The sequence below is a fragment of the Xenopus tropicalis genome, chromosome 8 (genome assembly GCF_000004195.4).
Source record: "Xenopus tropicalis strain Nigerian chromosome 8, UCB_Xtro_10.0, whole genome shotgun sequence".
NCBI classification, from domain to species: Eukaryota; Metazoa; Chordata; class Amphibia; order Anura; family Pipidae; genus Xenopus; species Xenopus tropicalis.
This window is the reverse complement of record NC_030684.2, coordinates 19233826-19249368: the sequence shown is the minus strand read 5'-3', so window position 1 is coordinate 19249368 and position 15543 is coordinate 19233826. Positions and strand designations below refer to the sequence as shown.

The 15543-nt window shown below is 44.4% G+C and overlaps 2 long non-coding RNA genes across 3 annotated transcripts in view; both read right to left on the bottom strand.

The window, feature by feature from the left end:
* LOC101730489 overlaps window positions 1-15543 on the bottom strand; it is a 213866-nt gene that overhangs the window by 120627 nt on the left and 77696 nt on the right. The window lies entirely within an intron of this gene.
* The window catches only part of LOC116406616, a 78556-nt gene that overhangs the window by 14702 nt on the left and 48311 nt on the right, over window positions 1-15543 (bottom strand). For both annotated transcript variants that reach the window (XR_004219701.1, XR_004219702.1), the window contains exon 3: window positions 12154-12364. This is a non-coding gene — a long non-coding RNA (uncharacterized LOC116406616). The remainder of the gene's footprint in view (window positions 1-12153; window positions 12365-15543) is intronic.

Sequence of the window (15543 nt, the reverse complement as noted above, 5' to 3'; positions counted from 1 at the left end):
AGCTTACATTTTACATCATTTCTCCTTAAAATGAATGGCAGCGCCACGGGACCCCGAACAGTTTAATGCCTAATGTGCTTAGGATTACAACTATACTCACTATCCCACAGTTACACTCTGTACCCCTGATACCATCTTGCCTTACTATACTCACTATCCCACAGTTATACTCTGTAACCCTGACATCATCTTGTCTTACTATACTTAAGAGGTCATATGACTTAATTGGTACCTAATGTGGTTAATATGTACCTAATGGGGCAATAAAACATACAGGGAGGCCATAGATACAGAAATGAGGGCAACCAACCTACTATATACTGTAAGTATCTACTGTACTGTAATGATTGGAAGGAAGTAGAATATTGCTTTGCTCCAAAGGCCACAATGCAACAGCATGGCTTAAAGCCCCTTCAGCAGCTCCGTATTATAATTATTTCTTATTCTCTATAGCCGAACAGTCCCTCACTCTGCTGTGCTGTAAACTATGCTAACTGTTCAAGCAATAGCGACTAAGGATAATGAGAATACGGAGCTGCTGAAGCACAGATGGGTCAGTGAGCTCTAAAGAGAAATATGTGAGCCATAATGCGTCCCGCTCCCACTTTAATATGCCTTTCCCAGTGCCCCCTGTTTCTCACCCCAATGGGCTATGTGCCCAAAACCCCATAGCCAGTTTATCTGCAGTGCCAACATCATGTATAATGCCCACAGGGAACATAGTCAGTATATATGCAGTGCCAACATCATGTATAACGCCCACAGGGCACACAGCCAGTATATATGCAGTGCCAACATCATGTATAATGCCCACAGGGCACACAGCCAGTATATATGCAGTGCCAACATCATGTATAATGCCCACAGGGCACACAGCCAGTATATATGCAGTGCCAACATTATGTATAATGCCCACAGGGCACACAGCCAGTATATATGCAGTGCCAACATTATGTATAATGCCCACAGAGCACAAAGCCAGTATATATGCAGCGCCAACATTATGTATAATGCCCACAGAGCACAAAGCCAGTATATATGCAGCGCCAACATCATGTATAATGCCCACAGGGCACACAGCCAGTATATATGCCGTGCTAACATCATGTATAATGCCCACAGGGCACACAGCCAGTATATATGCAGTGCCAACATCATGTATAATGCCCACAGGGCACACAGCCAGTATATATGCAGCGCCAACATCATGTATAATGCCCAAAGGGCACATAGCCAGTATAAATGCAGCGCCAACATCATATATAATGCCCACAGGGCACACAGGCGGTATATATGCAGTGCCAACATCATATATAATGCCCACAGGGCACACAGACGGTATATATGCAGTGCCAACATCATATATAATGCCCACAGGGCACACAGACGGTATATATGCAGTGCCAACATAATCTATAAAGCCCACAGGGCACAAAGCTGGTATATATGCTAAAATCTGGTGGACATCTACAATGGAAAAATTGACCGCACTCATCCACCACAAAATGGACATATATGAAAAAATATGGACACCCTGGACCGAAAACCAAAACAATCTACCAACTAACCATATCTAAAAACGGACAATGCCAAGGGAAAATCCCAGACGCTACCTAAATAAAAGGAAAAAAAGAGAAAAGAAAAAAGACCACCCAGATGAAAACGGCAAGGCGAGAGTCCAACCCCCCCCCCCTTTACCTCTAACCCTCTATCCAACCCCTATTCTACTTTCTTTAACTCCCGTTGTTCCACATATTTTGTATGCATCCTACTTTGTTGTAAAACAACTAATAAAAACAAAGTTTAAAAAAAAAAAAAAAAAGCCACTTTGGGTAAAGTTTTGTAAAATGGCCCCCCCTGGACCTGCTCCAGAAAACCACTATTTTTCAACTGCCCCATCGGTGATCGGGTACACAGACTATTGCATGTGTCAGTTGGATCAAGAGAGAGATGAGAAGGATCACAAGAGCTCACAGTCTCTTCTCTCTCCTGAAATAGAGCGATTTGAGAGACTTGAGAAATAGAGCGATTTGAGAGATTTGCAGCGACTCCTACCATCCTTGCGATATAGAAGAAGATACAGAAGAAGACACACAAAAGTCTTTTTAAAGACTACACCTTTTCTCCACAGCAGAAGAACAAGAAGAACCTGCCGGACCCATTGTGGTTCACCTGGTAAGGAACCAGCATTTTTCCCTCTGCAATATGTATTACATAGTAGATGAGGTTAAACAAGAGGCACATCCATGGAGTTCTACCCCTAACTCTGATCTTTACTGTGTTTATTTGGGGTCTTTTAATTTGACATCTTTAGATTAACTCTAACCTTCCCAAATCTCTATTTTATATGACAGAGGCAGCAGAGATGGGCATGAGTGCCAGCAGCCGGCAGTACTACGAGTACCGCTATGGGAAGGTAAGCGCCCCTAGTGCTAATAAATACACATTGCTGTGGTATGTGGGCTAAGAAATTCTAATTATTATTACTGAGGATTAAAGAAAACCTGCTGGAGACCTTAATGTCTTCTTGTTTCCTGCATTTCTGTAGATCTCATGGTGGATCCCCCCTGATCGGGACATCTTCGAGATCAGGGATTTTGAAGATCCACGGGCGGGTCCCTATTTGGAGTGCATTAGGGAACAGATAAGAGGAGACATCAGGATGGCACTCTATGATCTGTGGATGGCCAGAGATTGTGTGAAGATCACAAAGTGGTGGCAATTTCGCCTGAAGGCCGACTTCCGAGGGGACTACAGGTACATCAAAGCCCACCTAAAGGACCTCTACAAAGACCTAGAGGCTATCAACAAGGTCATCCTGACGCGGAACAGCGAGAGATATTAAGGTGCAGTATAGAATCCATCCTTCTTTCCCTTTCTTCTTTCTATGCTGTTTGCTGAAATGGAAATATTCCCTAAATGATGGCTATTTTGTAATGGAAAGGGGCTGATGGATTGAAATCAATTACAATTCTCAGATTTTGTGCAATGTGTGAAGCCCATGTAAGATGCCAACGTTGTGGGGAAAAATACCCACTTGTTCAGTGTTTTAATTTTGCTTCAGCGCCCGATTTGATATTAATGTGCCCCTAAGTGTAATAGGGTTTCTCCAGGGATATCGCTTGCTAAGGTATAATAAGTTCTTTTGTTTGATTTTTGCCAGGTGGCCCTCGAACTAATAGGCAAAAGGTAAGATCCGCCCAGATCCACCTTCTCTCCTATCAACCGCAATTCCACCAGCGGTGCCTGCACTCCCATCCACCGTAATTCCACCAGCGGTGCCTGCACTCCCATCCACCGTAATTCCACCAGCGGTCCCTGCACTCCCATCCACCGTAATTCCACCAGGGTCCTGCACTCCCATCCACCGTAATTCCACCAGCGGTGCCTGCACTCCCATCCACCGTAATTCCACCAGCGGTGCCTGCACTCCCATCCACCGTAATTCCACCAGCGGTGCTCCCCCTTTCATCTAAAATATGGTTCATACACAAGAGCACCTTAGGTGCTTGGTAAAAACTGCATTCCCTTTCCATCCATCCCTCAGACTGCAGGAGCCGGGGTCTGCAGGCTGCCTGGGGCCCAATGGAATGGTGTGTATGCTACCATATTCCCTTGTTTCCCTCACCCTGCTTCCCTTGATTATGGCAAGCAGGGTGAAGGCATTGATTCTGGGAGCAAATCCGATTGCCGTTAAGGAGTCAGGAAGGAATTTTTCCCCTCTAATGAAGCAGATTGGCTCAAAGCTTCTCAGAGGTTTTTTTGCCTTCCTCAGAATCAATGAAAAACACAATTTATTATTTGTATTATTAATAAAACTGTGATTTTCACAAGATGAACCATCAAAGCCGTGTGGTGTTGTCTTTATTCTGGGTATTGGCTCATTTGGAAGGGGAAACACATAGAGGGGGAGAGACTGTGAGAATAGAACAAATCAGCAAAGTAGAGGCACTGAAAGTGAAAGAAGAAAGAAAGAGAAATGTACACATGTTGCTGCTTTATAAGAAACCCTGCTTTCCACTGTATGTGTCAGTCTGATTCCTTACACCCCCCAGCACTTCAGTACCTGTGAGTGACACACACCAGTCCTCCAGCGGGTATGGCTTGCTCCACCAAGAATTCTCACCACCCGGGCTAACGGGCTGAGCTTCTGTTTATAATGGGCATTCTTGGCATCCTCCCATCATTCCCCATCATGGCATCCAGCCCTGAGCCCAAATCACTGAAGGGTAAAATGCACAACACAATAGTTCATTGGGCAGATGTGAAGGTGCCTGTGGGTACAAAACCTGCTCCTGTAGGGTTACTATGCAGCCATATTCCCTGGATACACAGAATATTGCCAGGTGAGCAGTAAAGCACAGAACCCACCCATGTTATGGAACCCCCATACTGAGGGGAAGGGAAATCCTTCTGATTTCCGAAAAACAGGTAATGCTTTTGTATGTATCAAATCCATTCCCTTTTCAAAATATATGGATCCCTAGTCCTGCCGGTGCCATCTGAACCAGGTGCAACTGAATGAGGCACCGGGAAGCAGCAGCGGGCAGAACCCCTGTGGCACCGCGCCGTATACAAGAGCAGAATAAAGACCTTCCTAGGATTGCTGGATACAAACACCAGCATGGCGTAACATCAACATTCCCCTAAAGCTTTAAGCTACTGCCAGATGGGACTTATTACCCGCTGTGTGTGGCACCCAGGCCCATGCCAGCGGATTGGCTGATACTTGGCCTGCGTTTATTATACACCGGCTGAGAATCAGCCCCGCCTGGCAATAGCTTCAATGGACAGCGATACAACCCAAACCCAACTCTTTCACTTTAATGTGCCAGCGTTGCCCCCCTGTCCCATCTCTGCCCCAAACTGACACACAATTCTGTTACCTTACTAACTCAGTTTTATAGAAGAGTAACACAATTACTGCTAGAAGTAAAGCTACAGAGGAGAAAGGGTTAATACTGTGCCCCGCATGTGTATCCCAGTTTGTTACATGCTATTATTCCCATCATTTAGTTATGAAGAATAGCCCCCAGTAATGTACAGAGGGGTAACAGCCCAGAGTGGGATCCGCTCTCTGCTTGCCAATAGCGTGCCAGGAATCCGCACCACTGCCAGATATTTGCAGCAATGGAAACGATATTAAACCCCAACGCTGCTCATATTCAGACAAAATCGCCGGTGCTGCTACCTATGGGATTCCCATTACTAGCCGGGCAGAGCAGTTTATATACGGCAGTACAAGCAGACAAACAAGTGCCCGTGCCCTGGGCCGAGCATAGATGGAGCACACAACTAGCAGCGTGTTTTGGGGAGACCTGCACCTTTTTCAAGCATCCTGGCAACACTAAAATAAAGTCTAAGCAAGCAGCATTCACTTGCTCTGTGTGTGCTCCTTCCCATTAATACTATGTACTATGTATATAAAACATTGCCTTAAGGTGGATGCAGGGTACTGGGAGTTGTAGCACCAAAGCCACTGGAGCTGCAGGACCATTCATGCGAGTTCCCCCAAGCACAGAAGGTTCCTGCACAGCAGCAGCGGAAGGTAACATAGGTTCAGCAGAACAAGATGGCGTCAGTAGGGCAAGATGTTACCAACCTGCGTACCCACCCCATGTACAGCTTTGTTTGGGTAGCGCCATTGTACCCTGTGCAGGAGCTGAAGTCAGGGTTTGACTGTACTATTAATATTTCTCTCCTATTCATTTTCCTTTCTCTCTTTCAAACCAAAATTGGGTTGCTAGGGAAAACTGGACCTAGCAACTAGCTGTCTGTTGAAACGCCAAGACGCTCAGCTGAACAAAAAGCTAAATAAAAGGAAAGCTAGAAAATAAAGACTAACTGCAAACTGTTTTGGAATATAACTTTGTACATAACACTTAATGCTAATTTAAAGGTCAACTTCGCCCTTAATAACAGTGGAACAAATCTACAAGCGAAACCAAGAATGCCGCAGGGGTCATTTATAAGCGGAAGTGCGGCATACAAAGTGCCATTTTAGGCCATTTTAAGTAACCATGATGTATTTTAGCTCAAACACAGCATTTTTACCCCCCTACAATTCCACATGAGCCGGAGAGATGGTGATGTGCCTGACACAACTGCGGCCCAATGGCGCCACCATCTGGAGAAAGCAGGTATGCGCTCAAACTGCGGTGCAAGTTCCGCAAACGTGCCGGGCTAAAGGGAAGTGCTGGGCAGTTTGGTGCCGGTATGTACAGCATTACATAAGGGTCCGGCCTACAGAGACTCCATCACAATAGCGCATACAATTTATCCCATAGGTCACTTTAGCTACAGCAAAATCAATGCACTTACTGCATTTTAAGTAAAGTGACAAAAATATCCCCAACTTTACCGAAGAAAGCCAAATATTTTTGGACACTACACGTTAGGGTGAATCTGAACGGGGTAACCACGTCTCTCTACTCCAAACTACTAAGTTGCAAAACTCTTCGTAAATTAGCGTTTTGAAGCAGCACCTAAACATCACCTTACAGCTTACATTTTACATCATTTCTCCTTAAAAATGAATGGCAGCGCCACGGGGCCCCCGAACAGTTTAATGCCTAATGTGCTTAGGATTACAACTATACTCACTATCCCACAGTTACACTCTGTACCCCTGATACCATCTTGCCTTACTATACTCACTATCCCACAGTTACACTCTGTACCCCTGATACCATCTTGCCTTACTATACTCACTATCCCACACTTACACTCTGTACCCCTGATACCATCTTGCCTTACTATACTCACTATCCCACAGTTACACTCTGTACCCCTGATACCATCTTGCCTTACTATACTCACTATCCCACACTTACACTCTGTACCCCTGATACCATCTTGCCTTATTATACTCACTATCCCACAGTTACACTCTGTACCCCTGATACCATCTTGCCTTACTATACTCACTATCCCCCAGTTATACTCTGTACCCCTGATACCATCTTGCCTTACTATACTCACTATCCCACACTTACACTCTGTACCCCTGATACCATCTTGCCTTACTATACTCACTATCCCACAGTTATACTATGTAACCCTGACATCATCTTGTCTTACTATACTTAAGAGGTCATATGACTTAATTGGTACCTAATGTGGTTAATATGTACCTAATGGGGCTATAAAACATACAGGGAGCCATAGATACAGAAATGAGGGCAACCAACCTACTATATACAGTGGTGTGAAAAACTATTTGCCCCCTTCCTGATTTCTTATTCTTTTGCATGTTTGTCACACAAAATGTTTCTGATCATCAAACACATTTAACTATTAGTCAAAGATAACACAAGTAAACACAAAATGCAGTTTTTAAATGAGGGTTTTTATTATTTAGGGAGAAAAAAAATCCAAACCTACATGGCCCTGTGTGAAAAAGTAATTGCCCCCTGAACCTAATAACTGGTTGGGCCACCCTTAGCAGCAATAACTGCAATCAAGCGTTTGCGATAACTTGCAACGAGTCTTTTACAGCGCTCTGGAGGAATTTTGGCCCACTCATCTTTGCAGAATTGTTGTAATTCAGCTTTATTTGAGGGTTTTCTAGCATGAACTGCCTTTTTAAGGTCATGCCACAACATCTCAATAGGATTCAGGTCAGGACTTTGACTAGGCCACTCCAAAGTCTTCATTTTGTTTTTCTTCAGCCATTCAGAGGTGGATTTGCTGGTGTGTTTTGGGTCATTGTCCTGCTGCAGCACCCAAGATCGCTTCAGCTTGAGTTGACAAACAGATGGCCGGACATTCTCCTTCAGGATTTTTGGTAGACAGTAGAATTCATGGTTCCATCTATCACAGCAAGCCTTCCAGGTCCTGAAGCAGCAAAACAACCCCAGACCATCACACTACCACCACCATATTTTACTGTTGGTATGATGTTCTTTTTCTGAAATGCTGTGTTACTTTTACGCCAGATGTAACAGGACACGCACCTTCCAAAAAGTTCAACTTTTGTCTCATTGGTCCACAAGGTATTTTCCCAAAAGTTTTGGCAATCATTGAGATGTTTTTTAGCAAAATTGAGATGAGCCATAATGTTCTTTTTGCTTAAAAGTGGTTTGCGCCTTGGAAATCTGCCATGCAGGCCGTTTTTGCCCAGTCTCTTTCTTATGGTGGAGTCGTGAACACTGACCTTAATTGAGGCAAGTGAGGCCTGCAGTTCTTTAGATGTTGTCCTGGGGTCTTTTGTGGCCTCTCGGATGAGTTGTCTCTGCGCTCTTGGGGTAATTTTGGTCGGCCGGCCACTCCTGGGAAGGTTCACCACTGTTCCATGTTTTTGCCATTTGTGGATAATGGCTCTCACTGTGGTTCGCTGGAGTCCCAAAGCTTTAGAAATGGCTTTATAACCTTTACCAGACTGATAGATCTCAATTACTTTTGATCTCATTTGTTCCTGGATTTCTTTGGATCTTGGCATGATGTCTAGCTTTTGAGGTGCTTTTGGGCTACTTCTCTGTGTCAGGTAGCTCCTATTTAAGTGATTTCTTGATTGAAACAGGTGTGGCAGTAATCAGGCCTGGGGGGTGACTACAGAAATTGATATTGAAATTGAAAATTGAAATTGATAAACCACAGTTAAGTTATTTTTTAACAAGGGGGCAATCACTTTTTCACACAGGGCCATGTAGATTTGGAGTTTTTTTTCTCCCTTAATAACGTAAACCTTCATTTAAAAACTGCATTTTGTGTTCAATTATGTTATCTTTGACTAATAGTTAACGGTTTTTGATGAGCAGAAACATTTAAGTGTGACAAACATGCAAAAGAATAAGAAATCAGGAAGGGGGCAAATAGTTTTTCACACCACTGTAAGTATCTACTGTACTGTAATGATTGGAAGGAAGTAGAATATTGCTTTGCTCCAAAGGCCACAATGCAACAGCATGGCTAAAGCCCCTTCAGCAGCTCCGTATTATAATTATTCTTATTCTCTATAGCCGAACAGTCCCTCACTCTGCTGTGCTGTAACTATGCTAACTGTTCAGCAATAGCGACTAAGGATAATGAGAATACGGAGCTGCTGAAGCACAGATGGGTCAGTGAGCTCTAAAGAGAAATATGTGAGCCATAATGCGTCCCGCTCCCACTTTAATATTCCTTTCTCAGTGCCCCCTGTTTCTCACCCCAATGGGCTATGTGCCCAAAACCCCATAGCCAGTTTATCTGCAGTGCCAACATCATGTATAATGCCCACAGGGAACATAGTCAGTATATATGCAGTGCCAACATCATGTATAATGCCCACAGGGCACACAGCCAGTATACATGCAGTGCCAACATTATGTATAATGCCCACAGAGCACACAGCCAGTATATATGCAGCGCCAACATCATGTATAATGCCCACAGGGCACACAGCCAGTATATATGCAGCGCCAACATCATGTATAATGCCCACAGGGCACATAGCCAGTATATATGCCGTGCTAACATCATGTATAATGCCCACAGGGCACACAGCCAGTATATATGCAGTGCCAACATCATGTATAATGCCAACAGGGAACACAGACAGTATATATAAAGAGCCAACATCATGTATAATGCCCACAGGGCACACAGTTAGTATATATGCAAAGCCAACACCATCTAAAATGCCCACAGGGCACACAGCCAGTATATATGCAGTGCCAACATTATGTATAATGCCCACAGGGAACACAGCCAGTATATATGCAGTGCCAACATCATATATAATGCCCACAGGGCACACAGCCAGTATATATGCAGTGCCAACATCATATATAATGCCCAAACGGCACACAGCCGGTATATATGCAGTGCCAACATCATCTATAATGCCCACAGGGCACACAGCCGGTATATATGCAGTGCCAACATCATCTATAATGCCCACAGGGCACAAAGCCGGTATATATGCAGCGCCAACATCATGTATAATGACCACAGGGCACACAGCCAGTATATATCAAGAGCCAACATCATGTATAATGCCCACAGGGCACACAGTTAGTATATATGCAGTGCCAATACCATCTATAATGCCCACAGGGCACACAGCCAGTATATATGCAGTGCCAACATCATTTATAATGCCCACAGGGAACACAGCCAGTATATATGAAGAGCCAACATCATGTATAATGCCCACAAGGCACACAGTCAGTATATATACAGTGCTAACATCATGTATAATGCCCACAGGGCACACAGCCAGTATATATGCAGTGCCAACATCATATATAATGCCCACAGGGCACACAGTTAGTATATATGCAGTGCCAATACCATCTATAATGCCCACAGGGCACAAAACCAGTATATATGCAGTGCCAACATCATGTATAATGCCCACAGGCTACACAGCCAGTATATATGCAGTGCCAACATCATATATAATGCCCACAGGGCACACAGCCAGTATATATGTAGAGCCAACATCATGTATAATGCCCAGAAGGCACACAGTCAGTATATATGCAGTGCCAACACCATCTATAATGCCCACAGGGCACACAGCCAGTATATATGGAGTGCCAACATCATATATAATGCCCACAGGGCACACAGTTAGTATATATGCAGTGGCAATACCATCTATAATGCCCACAGGGCACACAACCAGTATATATGCAGTGCCACCATCATATATAATGCCCACAGGGCACACAGGCAGTATATATGCAGTGCCAACATCATCTATAATGCCCACAGGACACAGCCAGTATATATGCAGTGCCAACATCATGTATAATGCCCACAGGGCACACAGCCAGTATATATGCAGCGCCAACATCATGTATAATGCCCACAGGGCACACAGCCAGTATATATGCAGCGCCAACATCATGTATAAAGCCCACAGGGCACACAGCCAGTATATATGCAGTGCCAACATCATGTATAAAGCCCACAGGGCACACAGCTGGTATATATGCTAAAATCTGGTGGACATCTACAATGGAAAAATTGACCGCACTCATCCACCACAAAATGGACATATATGAAAAAATATGGACACCCTGGACCGAAAACCAAAACAATCGACCAACTAACCATATCTAAAAACGGACAATGCCAAGGGAAAATCCCAGACGCTACCTAAATAAAAGGAAAAAAAGAGAAAAGAAAAAAGACCACCCAGATGAAAACGGCAAGGCGAGAGTCCAACCCCCCCCTTTACCTCTAACCCTCTATCCAACCCCTATTCTACTTTCTTTAACCCCCATTGTTCCACATATTTTGTATGCATCCTACTTTGTTGTAAAACAACTAATAAAAACAAAGTTTAAAAAAAAAAAGAAAAAAAAAGCCACTTTGGGTAAAGTTTTGTAAAATGGCCCCCCCTGGACCTGCTCCAGAAAAACCACTATTTTTCAACTGCCCCATCGGTGATCGGGGTACACAGACTATTGCATGTGTCAGTTGGATCTCCCCCTCTGCTCTACATTTTGCAGCAAGTAGTCTGTAGGAACCTGAGCCCCTTCTCCCAAGGATTCTCCCTTCGTAAAGGATTCGGCCCAATACCGAACCCAATCCTAATTAGCATATGCTAATTAGGGTTTGGAAGGGTTAAATCTCAAAAAAATTTCAGCTTCCGTGTTTACATGTAAAAAAGCCACATGATTTTTCGGATTCGCATTTGGTCCGGCCAGGAACGTGGATTCGGCTGAATCTAAATCCTGCTGAAAAAGGCAGAATCTTGGTTGAATACTGAATCCTAGATTCGGTGCATCCCTAGAAAATACTGCCCTGATGGAAGGTGCCCAACACATGGGTATCATCTAGCATTTTAACCTTTTTGTGTTCTTACTGACATTCTATTCTAAACATTTACTAGATGTATGTGGGCAACAGAAAGAGTAGAGCCGTACCAATTTAGCAAGAAGTCTCACAATCTGAGAAGCACTGAGCCTTCCTAATATTACCTAAGGGATATACAATCTGAGCTGTAATTAGCATCGTTGTATGCCCATTAAACTGCTCCCAGATGTCTCTTTCTTGGAAATAATCCTTTGCCTAAATGGCTTACATGATCAATACCTCCCCCACCGATCAGATAATCCTGGTGCTGGATTTTGTTCCCAAATCTCTACAGATTTCCGTGCGTCATATGATTTGCTAGGAATCTATATTTGCCCAGGCAGCAAACACAGCAATATCGCTCACCTTTTTTAGCTGAGGAAGAACGCCTAACGGGCAAAACAGAGCCAGGCACCCCGCCGAGCTTTAGGCCTCCATTGCCTGCTGTAATCTGCTTCTTCTTGTGCTTGTGCCGTTTTAGCTGGTGTGCAGCCAGGGCTAGGGCGACCGTACCAAGAGCCGTGCCAAAAAGGACCTTTCGAAGACCAGAAGACAGCCTGAGTTGCAAGAATGTGGACTGCAAAGACAAACAATATAAAGATTCATTATAATAACCAGCTATGGATTTTGGAAAATAATAAATGTGTCTTGTGACTTTGTGGCAAGCAAGACAAGGGTACTTCAAGGTCAAAGCTCCTAATGCCTTCCCACCCCAAGCATTCAGAAAAGTACGCATTACGTAAATGTGTGTATATATATATATATATATTCATGTAAATGCAGCCACTTGCTTTGACCTCTGCAGTTTCCAGGAGATGGGGTGCAGTGACAAAACTAAGGATGCACAAAACCACTACAATACCATATTGATCACTAGTGGCTCAACGGTTAGTATATTGCCTTGTAGTGCTGGGGGTTTGATTTTAACCTGGGCAATAACTGCAAGAAGTTATATAATCTCTCTTCATTCCTAAACTGGCAATCTGTGGGTTCTGGCAAATGCCAGAGGGGCTTCTGTAAGATGCCATAGACTGTCACTATTTATTGGGCCTGTGGGGCTGTTTCTATTTTGAATCCCAATCCAGACCTGTCTCTGTGTGTTTCCTCAGGGCACTCTGCTTTCCTCCCACACCCCCAAAATATACTGGATGGCTAAATGGCCCTTGATAAAACTGACCCTAATATAATAAGGACTTTATAACTAGGGCAATGGTTGGAAACTGTGGGTCTTGAGCCACAAGCGGCTCTTTAGCCCCTTGAATTTGGCTCTTCCAGGTGCGGGTTCGCACATACAGTCATATTTATTTAGCCCCCACTTTCTACCCCGTGTACCTGTACCAGCATTAGTGTGTAGCCATATATTTATTTAGCCCCCACTTTCTGCCCCGTGTACCTGTGCCAGCATCCAGCATTAGTGTGTAGCCATATATTTATTTAGCCCCCACTTTCTGCCCCGTGTACCTGTGCCGGCATCCAGCATTAGTGTGTAGCCATATATTTATTTAGCCCCCACTTTCTGTCCCGTGTACTTGTGCCAGAAACAAGCATTAGTGTGTAGCCATATATTTATTTAGCCCCCACTTTCTGTCCCGTGTACTTGTGCCAGAAACAAGCATTAGTGTGTAGCCATATATTTATTTAGCCCCCACTTTCAGCCCCGTGTACCTGTGCCAGCATCCAGCATTAGTGTGTAGCCATATATTTATTTACCCCAACATTCTGCCCCATGTACCTGTGCCAGCATCCAGCATTAGTGTGTAGCCATATATTTATTTAGCCCCCACTTTCTGCCCCGTGTACCTGTGCCAGCATCAAGCATTAGTGTGTAGCCATATATTTATTTACCCCCATTTTCTGCCCCGTGTACCTGTGCCAGCATCCAGCATTAGTGTGTAGCCATATATTTATTTAGCCCACACTTTCTGCCCCGTTTACCTGTGCCAGCATCAAGCATTAGTGTGTAGCCATTTATTTATTTACCCCCACTTTCTGCCCCGTGAACCTGTGCCAGCATCCAGCATTAGTGTGTAGCCATATATTTATTTACCCCCACTTTCTGCCCCGTGAACCTGTGCCAGCATCCAGCATTAGTGTGTAGCCATATATTTACTTAGCCCCCACTTTCCCTCCCGTGTACCTCTGCCAGCATCCAGCATTAGTGTGTAGCCATATATTTATTTAGCCCCCACTTTCTGCCCCGTGTACCTCTGCCAGCATCCAGCATTAGTGTGTAGCCATATATTTATTTAGCCCCCACTTTCTGCCCCGTGTACCTCTGCCAGCATCCAGCATTAGTGTGTAGCCATATATCTATTTAGCACCCACTTTCTGCCCCGTGTAACTGTGTCAGCATCCAGCATTAGTGTGTAGCCATATATTTATTTAGCCCCCACTTTCTGCCCCGTGTACCTGTGCCAGCTTCAAGCATTAGTGTGTAACCATTTATTTATTTACCCCCACTTTCTGCCCCGTGTACCTGTGCCAGAATCCAGCATTAGTGTGTAGCCATATATTTATTTAGCCCCCACTATCCATCCCGTGTACCTGTGCAAACATCCAGCATTAATGTGTAGCCATATATTTATTTAGCCCCCACGTTCTGCCCTGTGTACCTGTGCCAGCATCCAGCATTAGTGTGTAGCCATATATTTATTTAGCCCCCACTACCCATCCCGTATACCTGTGCCAACATCCAGCATTAGTGTGTTGCCATATATTTATTTAGCTACTCACTATCCCACAGTTACACCCTATACCTCTGATACCATCTTGCCTTACTATACTTATTATCCCACAGTTACACTCTGTACCCCTGATACCATCTTGCCTTACTATACTCACTATCCCACAGTTACACTCTGTACCCGATACCATCTTGCCTTACTATACTCACTATCCCACAGTTGCACTCAGTACCCCTGATACCATCTTGCCTTACTATACACACTATCCCACAGTTATACTCTGTACCCCTGATACCATCTTGCCTTACTATACTCACTATCCCACAGTTACACTCTGTGCCTGTGGGATACACATGCCCTGTGGGCATCATGTATAATGCCCACAGTGCACACAGCCAGTATATATGCCACGCCAACATCATGTATAATGCCCACAGGGCACATAGCCAGTATATATGCAGTGCCAACATCAAGTATAATGCCCACAGGGAACACAGACAGTATATATGCAGTGCCAACACCATGTATAATGCCCACAGGGCACACAGACAATATATATGAAGCGCCAACACCATGTAAAATTCCCACAGGGAACAAAGACAGTATATATGTAGCGCCAACACCATGTATAATGCCCACAGGGAACACAGACAGTATATATGCAGCGCCAACACCATGTATAATGCCCACCGGGCACACAGACCGTATATATGCAGTGCCAACACCATGTATAATGCCCACAGGGCACACAGACAGTATATATGCCACGCCAACATCATGTATAATGCCCACAGGGCACATAGCCAGTATATATGCAGTGCAAACATCATGTATAATGCCCACAGGGCACACAGCAAGTATATATGCAGCGCCAACATCATGTATAATGCCCACAATGCATACAGCCAGTATATATGCAGCGCCAACATCATGTATAATGCCCACAGGGCACACAGCCAGTATATATGCAGCGCCAACATCATGTATAATGCCCACAGGGCACACAGCCAGTATATATGCAGTGCAAACATCATGTATAATGCCCACAGGGCACATAGCCTGTATATTTGCA